The 16,095-nt window shown below is 42.8% G+C and overlaps 2 protein-coding genes across 2 annotated transcripts in view; both read left to right on the top strand.

Annotated features, from left to right (window-relative positions):
- LOC126480940 (heterogeneous nuclear ribonucleoprotein C-like) overlaps positions 1–16,095 on the top strand; it is an 822,623-nt gene that overhangs the window by 345,973 nt on the left and 460,555 nt on the right. The gene's annotated exons all lie outside the window — the stretch shown is intronic.
- The window catches only part of LOC126482201 (collagen alpha-1(I) chain-like), a 284,045-nt gene that overhangs the window by 177,825 nt on the left and 90,125 nt on the right, over positions 1–16,095 (top strand). The window lies entirely within an intron of this gene.

Raw genomic sequence — 16,095 nt, 5'->3', positions numbered from 1 at the left:
GCAAACGGAAATCGCACACTCTGCAAGTATTTGTATGGTCAGTGTAATAACACCATAATAATTTTTGAACATGTGATGATGTACAAAGTTGTTGCAGTTCTCGTGTTGTGCTTGTCATAAGAGACTGTATGAAGTTACTGTATAGTTTATTGCCGTGATTATGACGAATAAAAAAGACAGTTCCACGATTTAGTCGTTCTGCGATATTCTAACACATATTTTGCATTTGGCTGTTTGGATGAGGAGAACTGTGCGTTGTAACCGATCAAAATCTATTAATCTCGATGAGAACCTGCTTTTTATGAGCTAAACGAGGAATTGTACAAGCAACATCAGAAGAAATGCGGTTGATTAATATTTCTAAGAACAAATTTTTGTTTATAAACTAGCGTCTAATAAAATGTAACTGTCGTAATGTAAAGATACGTTTAAATATTCAATTTGCGAAGTTAAATACGTTTACGTTCTGTTCAACATACCGCACTGAAAATGACCTGAACAAATGCCAGTGAACTGCGTTCGTGATTCGTGGCAATACTGCAGAGATACGCTGGCATGTAATAGAAACAGTTCGACTGAAGCTAATAACTAATTGCACGGAATAAACCACGCCTGTCTGGAGCTGATCTCAATTCGTGTTCGCCCAGCGTTTGCATTCAGAATTAACGATGATCGTTCGCCTCCCGATATATACGTACCGCCATAGATACAGTATAGTTGGCACAGTCTTGGTTGTATTACTGCCCCAGTGCTCGCGTTGTATACGTCCTCTGCTGTTATTCGTGAAACGTCGAACTCTATCGAAAATACTCAACTGTAAGCTCTGCCTGTTCTGTTTCCAGTGCTGATCAGGATTTGCCAGCTGTGGTGTCAGGTCTAGTTTCCCGTGTAACTGCATCGTGTCCATCGCACAATTACGGGTTTCCCCAGCAGGGAGCTGAGTTACACCAGCAGTATTAGGGAGTTTAAAAGTGCACTACCTGTTACTTGTGGCTGGACTTCAATTTCATATTATTTCCCCTTTTTTGTGCATGTCAATGGAGCTCATCAGACTTCCACACAAATAATGTTTTTCAGGTTAGAGCCATCGAAGTGTGAGGCGTGGTACTGATACGAGGGTGGTCTGAAAAGTTCTCGGAATCACCACGAGAGGTCAGCTATAGCGCAACGAGTCGTTCACGTGATATTCATTGGGCTGTTGCCTGTAAACACGTGCCATGTCAGTACTCTTGGAAGAGACGTGGCTCTGTTGTTGTTCCAGCGTAGTGATTTGCGAAGATGGAAAAAAATCGAGATCAGACCAGTGAATAAATACTTCGTAAAAAAAGATATGAAACCAAAGGACATTCATGCCGATTTCCAGAATACACTGGGGGACTCTGCTCCTTCATATTCAGCTGTTGCCAAGTGGACAAATGAATTTAAAATTCGTCGGGAGAGCTTAGATGATAATCCGCGCAGTGGTCGGCCAAGATGTGTCACTGCTCCAGAAATCATTGCAAAAGTGCGCAAAATGGTCACGGAGGATCGCCGATTGAAAGTACGTGAAATTGCTCAAGCTTACCAGATATCATTTGAAAGGGTATATCACATTTTAACTGAAGAATTAGAAATGAAAACAATTATCTGCTGGACGGGTGCCGCGATTCCTGACGCGCGCGCACACATGTACCGTCGCCATAGCAAAATTACACGAGCGAAGGTGTGAATTGTTGCCACGCCCGCCTTATTCACCTGATATGGCTCCGTTAGACTTCCATATCTTCCAAAAACTGAAACTTTTTCTTCGTGGACGAAGATTCACTTCAAATGAAAAATTGATAGCTGAAGTTGACAACTGTTTTGCAGGCCTGTAGGAAACTCATTTTCGAGATGGGATCAAGACACTGGAACATCGTTGACTAAGTGCGTTAATCTACAAGGAGACTACATTGAAAAATTAAAAAAAGTTTCAGTGATGTAAGTACTTTTTTCTATTCCGTTTACATTTTTAATATACTCAGTCACATCCAACAAGTTTTGTTACGCGCAGGAATTATTCGACGAGGAAGAAGCGTCCTTTATTGCAGACTAGCGAACCCGACAATGCGTAACAATTGCTAAATACGTATAGAAATTGGTTATCCTTCCTAATCTTCTACCCCTCCCTCTCTCTCCATATCCTCCTTCCCCTCTCTCTCTCTCTCTCCATCTCGTCCCACCTCTTCTCACTGTCCATCACCTCCTCCCTCTCTCACTCCATCTCCTCCCCTCTCTCTCTCTCTCTCTCCTCTCTCTCTCTCTCTCTCTCTCTCTCTCTCTCTCTCTCTCTCTCTCTGTCCTGTTCATCTCCTCTTTCCCCCTCTCTATATTCATTTTCTATATTCATTTCCTCCCGCCCTCTCTCTGACCTTGACCCTTTGTTTATTGTTATTGCAAACAAAACCTTAATTTGAAAATGAAGTCGTTTAGAATGAATGAGTAAATCGTTTGGGATCATTGGCTGCAGAGTATTTGAGACACCTCTCCAGCTGGTGCATCTGTGTGGAGAGTGGCTTCAGTCACAGTATTTCGTTAGATGTTTTGAACTGCGAATAACAACACAGTTTAGGATTGTGTGTCCGTTATTACCCAGTTTGTTTAACACTCAACTACTACCCATCCCAGATATTACATTACCCCTACGTGGGGTATTTTTCACAATACAGTTGAACTAATAATAACATCAAAGAAGCCTTTGCTTTGTTTATTGTCCTTCATTCGCACATTTGTAACATATTTTCACTCGATGTTCTGCATATATGAATTTTTTGCATATGTTGCAGCAAGTTTTACTTTCACGGTCGTTGCTTCTGGTACAAAAGATACATCTGTCTGAATTGCTGTTCCTTTTGATAGGCAACTGCTACTGTACTGGTATGCCCTGACTCCCTGCGACGGTTTCTTGCAGATTACAAGACAAACTTGAGATCTTCATTCTTGCCTCAAGAAGTGACTTTTTCAAACCAGTAGGTAACTTCATTAGGTATTTTCGTCGATTTGGCACAGATTCTTTATGTTTTGAATAAGAACTGAATAAAAGTACTATACAGTTGATTCCGAAGGCAATCAGCAACCCACAGAATAGGCACAGATGCCATCTGCTAGTCGTCTTAGACGCCGAGTAGGTATGGCATAATTAATTGAAGCAATCAGCGCCATCCCTTGTGGCATTGTAGATCTCTGTGATTTCGGGAATTCTGACGATTCCACTCTCATCCTTTCGATTATTCATTGTAGGCAATATGGACACGATCTTTTTCTTCTTCTTTGGGGTGTGTGTGTGTGGGGGGGGGGGGGGGGGACAGTAGCACAGAGGAGTCATTTCGCCATTGAAAGTGAGTATTGCACCGTTCCTTTTACAGGGCACGAAGTTCTGTAGATAATGGAAAAATTTCTGACTTGCTTGATTTCATTGTTCCCACCATTGTTACAGAGTGATCACTGAGAAACTTATTTGCCAATGGCACAGAAGTGAACCAGCGCAGTTGCTATTGGTACCCTAAATAGCTTTGGTCATCTCTGTTGAATAAAACTGAGCAACAGGGGTCTAGCAAGTTCTTTTACGTGGTGTCCGGATACTTTTGAAGATCTTCATTGAAATCCAAAGATCAACTCATATTCTTCACTATTTTTTATTTTAATTATCACTCACAAAGTAATACGAAAGGCTACAGTTGGGCGTAAATGTATTACCGAATCTATGGGAGAAATTACATTTGCGGTCTTAAGGCAGTTTTTTTGAAGTTAGGTTCACGAGGGGTACAGTTTATGCGAAGAGTGTCTGCGAGGCAGACGGTCGTTAATCTTGAGCGATATTAGTTCTTCGAAAATTCATTTTTGAAAATGAAGTTTCGCAAACTTATTTAGAGCTAAACATAGTAAATGGCTAATTTTTTGCAATTTCTATATTTTTCTGGGACATATTTGCTACAGAATTCTTCGGTGCATGCAGTTTTATACGTCTGCAAGGAAACGTCTTTCTTCAAGTCCACTATCTCCATTTGGAGGAATGGATTTGAAAGGCGAAACAACTTCAGGGCTTCTGCTGCTGGTGAAACTTCAAAATGTGCTTTTAAGAATACTGCGAAGTCTAAGAATCCTGCTGCACAGTCCTTCCTAAGGTATGACATAAAATCTGAAAATACTTCAATACCTACTTCACAATTATTTTTATATCCAAGTACCGAACGAAGCTCTTTTTACTGTCTGGTATGAAGAGTAGTACGAGACATTATAAAATTAATCACCTTGATAGAGCTGTCCATTACTTATTTCAGAGTAGCACTAAGTTTTCCACAAAGGGCTGTTGGGTGAATTATGCACTGATAAGATGGTAGCCCAGAATTCTGACCCTTGTTCTTCTTTACTGGTCCCTTTTCTTACCGATCATCCCTGGGCCCGTCGGTTGAAAAAGACACCATTTCATTGGAACTAGTGGTTGATTTTGTAATGAAGTTATGTAAAGTCTCGAATGAATCTTGTTCGCGAATCTTGTCTTTTAACAGGAATATTGTTAGTAATTCTTCCCTAAATTCTTTAATTTCCATATCGAAAAATTGCATGATAGTGCAAATTCGTTGTTTATTAAAGATGTCACACGATTCATCAAATGCTGTGGCGTGGCAAAACGCCTTCTGCAGAAGTTCGAGCGAACTACTTTTACTGCCGGCAGTCAAAATTTCAGTTCTTATTATATTGCTTGTTACTGACAATGAATACCACGAACTGTGGTTTTCCTCTACAAAAAGTGCCGCGGCCGCTTCTAACATTATTTGTTTTTCTATCTGAAAATGGCTTCTGTTTATGAAACGCCCAACATGCACGCAGCACTGTTCCGGCAGACTTCGCTTGCCCGCTCATAGAGCGATTTTGTTAGGCCGTGCTTCTTCTGTAAGGAAGCGAATATGATTAGAGGTTTTTTTTTTTGACGAGCTACAGTACCCAGAGAAAAATTTTTATGGAACTGTTGATGAGATGTTCGGTACTGTCGCTTTAAACTGCCATGTTTAACATAAGCGAGTGTTTTGCTGCAAATAAGGCGAACTGGAACAGCTCCAAGCCTATCACGCAGCCTAAAAAAAGGTTCTTCAGTCAACTCAGCCAAAAACTTCCTACTTTCACTATCATTTTTACGAATTTTATGATCGATATCGGTGCAAAGAAACGTCATAAGCTTGTTCTTATTACAAGACAAATGAATAACAGCTCCGTGCGAGATTGCAACAACTCTTGACGAAGTGATGATAAAATTTGTGTATTTTATTTGGATTTGTTCTTTATAAACATACCCCTCCCGGCACAAAGCGTGTGCCGATGGACCGCAAAGGAGCCGCTTCCATGTCACAAGTCGGCGACGCCGTGCTCGCTCTCTCGAAGGTTGAAATTGTCATTCCACATCAAAGTTTCATAAAGTGGCATTAAGTTTTCGTTCGAGTTGCGAACAGAAAAACTGTGTTGAAATGAATATGTCCGCTCCGATTAAAACAAGCTTCATAGGTTGCCAGAGTCAGAGACTCATTTCTACAGTTTCCTGTTTCTCGTGTTTCGTTTGGGTGTACACAACTTTTAAGTTTCTCGACACAACAATACAATGATACAATTTGGTACACTCCCGCATATGGTATGTGTTGTTACATAAAGGTGATAAGTCAGGTCGTAGGATCACCTTCACAGCATGTCACAGGAGCGAAGAGGCATTCAAAGTCGGCGTACACTCAAATGGGCACCATTCCAGGTGATGAGTATTTTTAAACTTTAAGAATTTCGCATAACAACATGTACCAAGTTCTGGGAAGCACAATCTACTAGATGCTCTGCTAACAACTCATCTGAGGTTCAAAATGGCTCTGAGCACTATGCGACTTAACTTCTGAGGTCATCAGTCGCCTAGAACTTAGAACTAATTAAATCGAACTAACCTAAGGACAGCACACACATCCATGCCCGAGGCAGGATTCGAACCTGCGACCGTAGCGGTCGCTCGGTTCCACTCATCTGAGGAAAAGGCACTGGGGCACTATAAGCAAATATGCTCTTTCTGTGCTTGTTCCCTCACATGATAGGTGAGAAAGCGAAATAGTCTTTGAATCAAACATAATTATCGCCTTCAGAGAAGAGCAGCATGTCTACATGCATCTCTCACTCACCAGACAATTTTGAGAAACAGAGGGGGCCGACGATTATCTTCTCGTCCTGCTCATCTCGCTTGCTTTTCTTCTCCAGGCCGTAAACATGAACCGATATTCCGGTATTCTGCGCCCCAAATTTAGGTATGTGCTGGATCTTGACGGAGAACTCGATACCATCCAAGTTATAACACCCCACGAATTTTATCACCTACATGGTATGTACCGCGATGCTCAGGATGATCCCTACGATTGTAATTTCTCTCGTAAGCCAGGATTGACCATGCAAAACATGCCTGATCCTTTCCATTTCCGACATTAATGCATGACCTCGTATTAGCTATATCCTCAGGGAGCTTGTTATAGCTAGAACTTCCATTTACCGGACCACAGAAGTGTACACGGATGTCCAGATGTAGTGCCTCGCTCTCACTTTCATCTCGGAAAACTGGGCCAGTTTAGCACTCAAGGTGGATTCAGGAAACCACTCGGTGATTGACATGCTCCACGTCATCACGGCATTTTTCCCACAAAGATAATGAAGACTTGTCTCTTCCACGCCAGATGCAACTTTGAGGGGGTGCGATAGTTCGACGCAGAGCACCGCACTGCATTTAATGGCAGGATACCATGGATCATTGAGCTCCGTTTCCACGACAGGATGGCACGCTCTCAGAGAGTCGACAAGGTCGCGGTACGTTCCTGCGGGATTTTCGATCCTTGTGAACGAGATTCGCTCCTCAAAGGCGTCTGCCATCACCGAGTATTCCAACTGCCGTATGCTGTCACTGACCTGATGTCCTTCACTAAAAGGACAGGAGAGGGAACTGCCGCTAGCCACAGGATCATCTTTATTATTAATAGCACTAATACTAGAAACATGGACTGTGGGAAAACCGGAACAGAAGAGAATCGAAGCATTTGAGATGCGGTGCTATAGACGAATGTTGAAAATTAGGTGGACAGATAAGGTAAGGAATGAGGAGGTTCTACGCAGAATCGGAGAGGAAAGGAATATGTGGAAAACACTGATAAGGAGAAGGGACAGGATGATAGGACATCCGCTAAGACATGAGGGAATGACTTCCATGGTACTGGAGGGAGCTGTAGAGGGCAAAAACTGTAGAGGAAGACAGAGATTGGAATACGTCAAGCAAATAATTGAGGACGTAGGTTGCAAGTGCTACTCTGAGATGAGGAGGTTAGCACAGGAAAGGAATTCGTGGCGGGCCGCATCAAACCAGTTAGTAGACTGATGACAAAAAAAAAAAAAGAGAACTAGAGGGCGACGAGGGGCATCCTGTTGATGATAGTGACGACAAGATGCACAACGGCACACATATCTTTCGCTCCTAGCGATGATTCTGACGAGGCTGAGAAGGAGTATGAGGCGGCGCTACTGGGTAAGGTAGCGAGAACAGCCCGGCTGTGGCGACGACTCCCAATGGTGCTGCCGCTGCTGTAAGCCTGACCCGCTATCCTGAGGGGTGGTAGCTCCTTGTTCCATCCAGAGGCGTGGTGCTGGGGCGGCTGTGGCGGCTGCGGCCTCTCACGTAGCAACTGGTGGCGCTCTTGCTGGGGAAGCGTGCAGCACAGGACGTCGCCTCAACGTTACAGGCTTCACTGTCACCGGTATACGCATCGTAGTGTGCTGTGGTTGAGGGGATGTGGCCACTGTAGAAGAAAGAAGGGATAACGAACACAATGAAGTACAAAGCTCTAGACATTGTTTCCTGCTGCTGCTGCTACTGCAAGGGTTATTTGTAAGTAGAGTGAGTAATTACCTTTCACGTTCTGGGTCCAAGATGTGAATATTTCAACGACATTGTCAGGTATCTCTACTACCCCTTCAGAAAACTCATCCTCTAAAAGGCGCAGGTCATGCTGCCTTTGCAGCTCCAACTAGGGCCATTTCCCTGACCCATTCAAGTATCCCATTCTCGTCAGAAGCGATATGGTGCCTCCAATCCATCCCATCTGCTACAACAGGAAGATATATCATAAAAAAGCAAACAAACCAAAAATAGAATTCTTTTTTTCTCATTTACAGAACTGCTCTGCTCTGACACTGGATGCTGGACACCTCTGCTGCGGTTGGCGAATAGGCTCTAGCTGCATGTCTTAGTAGGTCTAACCTCTCTACAATTGTTGCTGTAACAAGACAAAATATTTTATTTTTGAGTAACGTAGCCACTATTACATAGATATGTCCTTCTTTTTCTATACTTACGCAACTGTTGGAGCTGCGGATTTGCTGCTCGAGGCTGTTCCCCAGCGTGTGGCTGAGGTATTTTTTTCAGCCTCCAGCATTCCCTACAGCCTCATTTGCATTTTCACCATGTGATCTGCAACAAGAACAAGTGTGAAACAAGAAATAAACCAATGACACAAAAACAAATTACAGTACTACTGCCATGATTTTTTTTAACAAACATGTGGCAGCTCTAGTTGCACGCTTTCCACAGGACAGTTCGCTGTGGTACAGCCTCCTCCTCCTTCGGTTCGCCCTCGCAGTCCAGGATAAAATACTGGATTTGCGCTTTAAAACAAGGAAAAGAACGAGAATTTTTTTAACACACTAATTTATTTCCCATCTTCAACACCATAACCACATATCTGCAAAAACAAATTATTCACTTACACAGCAGTTCATATTCTTCTCCTCCTACAATTCGACATCGTTTGCCGCTAACGCTGATGATACTTGATGTCACCGAATGTTTCATTTTCAACAACAAATGGGCGCACACCCAACTAAAAGAACAACTGCACTTGTGAACTGATGCTGGCTGAATGAGACCAGGAGTGGAGGGTGTAGAAGTTGTATAGGCACACTGATTTGGTGGAAACCAAACAGGAACGGCAGTTGACGGACTGTGCTGAACAGTATTTTTGGAAGCCAGTAGGAGTGCAGCATTTCACCGCGCCTACCGATGAATGGTGGTCTGAGCACACAGGGCAAGCTGGTGGTTATCTGCCGGGCACGAATTTCCGCGATTTTGCATATGGGGTTCTGGAAATACCAACTTGTTCTGCTGATCCGTTCTCTGTGCCATAGTACCCCCGTTCCCGGTAGCCGCTTCACTTGTGGCGAGTTGTGGCCACTGATGGACGCGCCGGCGCTTCACGGGTCCCGAGTTATGGCCATGCCGTGTGTAGCAAACTACTGTGATAGTGTATTCAACAGTATTTTTTACGTGATGTAGGATCGTCTTCAGAGTTCCAATGCGGTGTATTTGTTATGGCCATGCCGTGTGTAGCAAACTACTGTGATAGTGTATTTAACAGTATTTTTTACGTGATGTAGGATCGTCTTCAGAGTTCCAATGCGGTGTATTTGCGCTCATTTATTTTAGTTTCACTTTATGAACAATATTCCCGCACGATGTATTTTTGGATGTATTTTCATTCTTTTATTTTACATAATATATTTCCGTTTCATGTGCACCTGGGAAGACAATGCAGCGTTTTATGTGCGAGTGTACTTGAAACAAATTGTTTAAGGCAACATTTGCAAATGTACTGGGGCATTAAACACTTCACCTAACATGTTTATCCATGCAAATATTGCAGAGCAGTGTCGATATGTAGTTTTAATGAACATTTTCTACTGCATAAGTTAATGTTCAATTTGTGAAATGCATCCCAGCAGATTGTTTAACAATTTATTTATGACACACCTTGAAGCAACTACTGTGCAGCGATTGTTTTGAAAGTCGATTTAGAGACATATTCAGTTGGATTTAATAACTCATGAAGCAGCTCGTGCTCAAAGATAAGGGAAGGATGCGCTATCTCCCACAAAAGCGCACGAAGTGTCTAAGGGGGGATTTCACAAGTGTGCTGTGATCTATATGAGAATAATTCTTCAAGTGTGGTGGTATACACTGCAAAATTGAAGCAAACTACTGTGCAGCGATCTTTTTGAAAGTGTATTTAGTGACATATTCAACTGGATTTAGTAACTTCTGAGTCAGCTAGTGCTCGAAGACAAGGGAGGCATGTGGTATTTCCCACAAAAGTGCGCGAAGTATCTCAGGGATGGTTTCATGCGATCTTTTTTTTTTTTTTTTTTTTTTTTTACAGTCGCTGTTAAAGTGTGGTGGTATTCCTCGGAATAAGATGTCTAATTTACATTGCAAATTAGCAAATTATTTAAATATTCTTGCATCATCTACAAAGCGCTCTTTCCTCTCTCTCTCTCTCTCTCTCTCTCTCTCTCTCTCTCTCTCTCTCTCTCTCTCTCTCTTTGTGCTTTTTGTGCAATGGTACGTTTAGTTCCTATGACATCTTCAAGATATGTATGTGACAATATTCCGCACATTGCTTGAACACCAGATTTAATAACTCCAGAAGCAGTTCGTGTTTAATGAGAAGGTGTATCTGTGCACCAGTGATAAGAAGGAGGAAGGCTTCACGTATTTCCAGCGTGACAGGAAGTGCGGCCACCGTGTGCGATAGCTCCCGCTAGCGGGGGGTAAACTGTCCACCCTGTACCAGCACCATTATCCACCATGGAACATGTAAGAAGAAGCGGTGCGTGGCTCCTTTCAGCGACCTATATGGACACCGGCAGTTCTAAGTCCATCCGATGCTCTCCGACTCCGGGCAGCCTGCGCAGGTGGCGAGAAGCGAGATGGTTTTCCCGATACATTTAAGTGATCCGTGACAGTGTAACTATATGGCTCCTTATGTGATCGGAATGAAAAAGTGCTGCAATTGTTTATTGTCTTCTAAATTGTTGAAAACACGTGCATCAATTTCGAGGGGTATTGCGATTTCTGAAATAAACAATTTTCTAAAACAAATTGTTTAAACATTGACTTGTGTATGCTGTATTAACCTACCGATGTGTGATCTTCTCAGTCCAGCAGCTAAACACACACTGTGCGAATTTCGGACATTTTTCCCTTGAGGATCCAGGGGGGGGGGGGAGGGGGGGGCCCACAGCGCCCTCTTGTGGTGGTGTTGTGAACTACGTCAACTGGACTCTGAACCTCAAGGCGATCACACTGAATAGAGCTACTGTCTACGACAACTCAAATTGTTTAAATAACCAATATACCGCAATGCGTACAAAATAAAGACATGTCCGTCATATCCAGCAGCCCAGCACAAAATGAGTCCTCCAATTTCTAGATGGGGGAAGGAAGGAGAGGTGAGAGTGGATGGGAAGGCTCTCAAATGGCACTAAGTGATACGGGACTTAACACCTGAGGTCATCAGTCCCCTTAACTTAGAGCTACTTAAATCTAACCAACCTATGGACATCACACACATCCAAGCCCGAGGCAGGATTCGAACCTGCTACCGTAGCAGCCGCGTGGTTCCGGACTAAAGCGCCTAGAACTGCTCGGCCACCGCGACCGGCGGATGGGAAGGGAGAAGGGTGGAGTAGCCCAACTGACCTATTTTTCCCGCCAAGACATCAGTGCGATGTTGCCACATCTACAGGGTGTTACAAAAAGGTACGGCCAAACTTTCAGGAAACATTCCTCACACACAAAGAAAGAAAATATGTTATTTGGACATGTGTCCGGAAACGCTTCCTTTCCATGTTAGAGCTCATTTTATTACTTCTCTTCAAATCACATTAATCATGGAATGGAAACACAGCACCAGAACGTACCAGCGTGACTTCAAACACTTTGTTACAGGAAATGTTCAAAATGTCCTCCGTTAGCGAGGATACGTGCATCCACCCTCCGTCGCATGGAATCCCTGATGCGCTGATGCAGCCCTGGAGAATGGCGTATTGTATCACAGCCGCCCACAATACAAGCACGAAGAGTCTCTACATTTGGTACCGGGATTGCGTAGACAAGAGCTTTCAAATGCCCCTATAAATGAAAATCAAGAGGGTTGAGGTCAGGAGAGCGTGGAGGCCATGGAATTGGTTCGCCTCTACCAATCCATCGGTCACCGAATCTGTTGTTGAGAAGCGTACGAACAGTTCGACTGAAATGTGCAAGAGCTCCCTCGTGCATGAACCACATGTTGTGTCGTACTTGTAAAGGCACATGTTCTAGCAGCACAGGTAGAGTATCCCGTATGAAATCATGATAGCGTACTCCATTGAGCAGTACATACTGACGAAACTAAAATGACCTCTAACATGGAAATTAAGCGTTTCCGGAGACATGTCCACATAACATATTTTATTTATTTGTGTGTGAGGAATGTTGGCCGTACCTTTTTGTAACACCCTGTATAGATCTGCCATCTTGAGTATATTTGGCGAGAATGCCGAGTGGGGCCACACCAGCTGTGCCCTACTACAAGCGTCCAGGTTGACTACCTTCTCTGGTTTCTGATCATGAGGAATAATGGGCTGCTACCACTCCTTAACAGCCATTCAGACACCTCACTGAGAGAATCCCCAGCACAGTTCAAGTGGTCATTAAGGTAAAGTGTAGCCACACCCCATGTCCACTAATAGGCGTCTGGATGCTCTTGATCAGATAGTATATTTGCTTCCTCCTTTGACTTTTCTAGAAGGCTTTTGAGCGCTGGAACTACTGTCCATGAAGCCTGCAGAGGTATTTTATGTATTGAAGAGGTAGCACGAGGAGAGTGCAGGTCAGCAGGCGGCAGTCTGCTGAGGCGGCGACCCCCCCTTCACCCCTGGGCCCATACGTTATTTTGTGCGATTTCCAGCAAGTAGACACTTTGAAACTATAGAAATGCACAATTTTCCAGCTGGCGCTGAACTATTTCAGCCTACTGCGCAGGTGGCAACAATGATACAACGAGATATTTAAATGCATCTCACTTGTGTTATTGTTTATGCACTGAACAATAATAATGAAATATTTATGAAGGTATTGGATTGCTACGTATACCGCTAAGATCCCATCAAATATAAATCAAATCTGCGAATCTGCAAACCTCGGCAATGAACGACCATGTATATCGACAGCAGTTTTGGATTTGTGATGAGCTCGGAGCTCGTACTTCCAGTAAATATGGGGAGATATCAGCGTTACTGCGTACAAGCAATGTTAGGGTTCTGTACCTCGATCGGTAAAAATGGAATCCTTATAGAATCATTCTATTGTTCTTCTGTATGTCTGCCTGTCTGACTGTTGAAAACCCTTTTCCTCAGGAACTAGTAGGCGTATCAAGCTGAAATTTATGTCACATACTGAGGTCTACGGTCTCGTGGAGGTGTAAGGATTTGGACCAGTGAAAAAATACTGCCCTTTATGTTACATGTTTCGATACTCGGAAAGTCACTCATCAAAACCTGTTGGGTACTTCCCGTTCACCTAGTACCATGAAATTTAGCAAGTAGCAAGGTTTCACAGTATAACTAAAGGAAAAACATCCGAAAATTGTTAATCTGTAGTTACATCGCAAGAAAAATTATATTTTCCACCATTTGTCCATCCATCCGTCTATTAAGGCCCCTTTTTCTCAGGAACGGATTGACGTATCAATTCAAAATTTATGTGAGAAACTAAGCTCTATAGTCCTTTGGCGGTCAAATAAATGTAAGCTTCAGAGTCAATACAGTCAAAAGATACAGCGACTTACATCATATATATTGATACTCGCCACCTCACTCATCAGAACCTACAGGGTAGTTCTCGTTGACCGAGAATCAAGAAATTTGGCAAGGTTTCAGAGTACAACAAAGGTAAAAATATTCGAATATTGTGGATATGTAATTACATCACAAAAAATATTTTTTTTTGTCATTTGCTGTACGACCGTCTCTGTCTCTCCTGTCAAGACCCCTTTTTCTCAGGAATGGGTAGATGTATATCTTACACGTATCGATATCGATAACAGGGAAAAATCGTCTCGATTCTCCATTCCCAGTTAACACTTGCCCATTGTTACAGGTGCTCATTTCTACAGACTGTCTTGACGTTGATTACAAATTATTACAGCTCGCTTTGAAAAGAAAAAATCCAGATAAGTGCGAATGTAACCTACCTGTATCGATATCGATAGCAGGGAAAAATCGTCTCGATTCTCGATTCCCAGCATGGATGACCTATGTATATAAATAATTGTGTTTGTGTGGAACCCTCGATGTGCGAGCCCTATTCGCACTTATCTGGATTTTTTCTTTTCAAAGCGAGCTGTAACAATTTGTAATCAACGTCAAGACAGTCTGTACAAATGAGCACCTGTAACAATGGGCAAGTGTTAGTACTGCTGGCCGATAACTACGGTGATGATAAAAAATCTGGAACAGCGTTACCTTACTCTTTCCTTTTAACGAATTCAGAGATAGACGCATCCTGATCATTTGATCAGTAGCACGTCACACACGGCCTAAGAAAGTAACGGTTCAAGAATTGTACCTCAGTTTTATGTTGGAGAGTCTTGTTATTTGTTCACTGTCTTTCCTCTTTGCTATCTGAGTAAGTCAATTGTGACAGGTAGCTTTAGTATTTTGAGTATGTTGATTATCTCTGTCAGATAATGATATAAAAATAAAGGTACGGGACATCTGTTACTGCTGACATTAGTGAAATAAAATTTTACTGTAGGTTACATTCACATGCATGGAAGTAAAATAATGCATTTAAAAAAATACGAGTACATATTACTGAACAAGGGTGCCGCATTTCATCAGCGCTACAGCTGTCGCGCCGCATTAAACCGGCCCTGTTGGTGTTAATAGTGGCAGTGGCAACAAAGCCCGCACGAGAATTTCCAAACTCGGTCTCACTGAGAACGAATGCCTCCATTCTAGTGATCATTCCGTTCAAAAGTCTCAACTAATACTGTCCGTTACATCTAATGTTCCGAACTGTCAGACAATTTCTATCAGGCGAGATTCTCAGCGTACTGCACTCGGATACGTGGTTCTGAATAGACAAGATGTTACTGACGCAACTAGTCAGATCTGAAGATACTCCAGAGCGATCGAAACATGTAATCTAATTAAAAATGTGCAACTGAATGGTTCAAATGGCTCTAAGCACTATGGGACTAAACATCTGAGGTCATCAGTCCGCCAGACTTAGAACTACTTAAACTTAAGTAACCTAAGGACATCACACACATCCATGCCCGAGGCAGGATTCGAACCTACGACCGTAGCAGCAGCGTGTTTCCGGACTGAAGCGCCTAGAACCGCTCCGCTACAGCGGCAGGCTGTGCAACTGAGACTGAACGACAAATGAGAACTATATCTCAAATAAAAATGCAGTTGCTGACTTTCACGAGACGAATATGTCGGCTATAGTCTAAATAAATAAAACTGATAATAATTTGTATTCTATAAATATAGATTCTGAGAGGAGTCGACGTTTCTTAGAGAGTGGAATTATCTAGACTTGTTTCTTGAAATTCTCCCGGTGTATAAAATATTCCATTATATTTCAGGCGTGCTTCCGGAACAGTATTATTGATTCTATCGAATTTCAGCTAGTAACGTACAGACGCCTTCCAGGCCAGTCTACGGCAGAATTTAAACTACTTTACACCATACTGTGGAGTAAAACTTTGTTGGTAACGAACGAGTGCCAGCCATAGATAAAATTTAAGCCTCTAACAGTGAAACAAAGCAAGCGTAGAGCATGGACGTAAGAAACAGGGAGCTGTGATTACGTAACAAACGAACCCGAATCCCTCACCTTACATAGCACAAAACACTCGGTTCACCGCATTTATTCCTCCATCGTTTACCGCAGTGATTGTTCCTCGTGACGTCACTCTGACGCAGCCATGTCCGGTATCGACCAATAGTAATATCTATCGCCTTTCTTGGCCGTATCTCAAGTAGCATCTGATGCTTTGATTGCATGGAGACGTAGTTGTTTCATCAAAAATTCCAGCTTTCGTCACTTAAGGGTGTAATCTAAAGTTTCAGGAAATCACATTTCATTCGCAAGCGGAGCATATGGAATAATGTTCTGCGGTAACGTATCTTTCAGAAAGAAGCTATTCAGTGTTCACAGACGTGCAGTAAGAATATGATGTAGTGCTC

The sequence above is a fragment of the Schistocerca serialis genome, chromosome 5, assembly GCF_023864345.2.
Source record: "Schistocerca serialis cubense isolate TAMUIC-IGC-003099 chromosome 5, iqSchSeri2.2, whole genome shotgun sequence".
NCBI classification, from domain to species: Eukaryota; Metazoa; Arthropoda; class Insecta; order Orthoptera; family Acrididae; genus Schistocerca; species Schistocerca serialis.
Note: the sequence above shows the minus strand (reverse complement) of the source record. Positions and strands in the feature narration are given on the sequence as shown.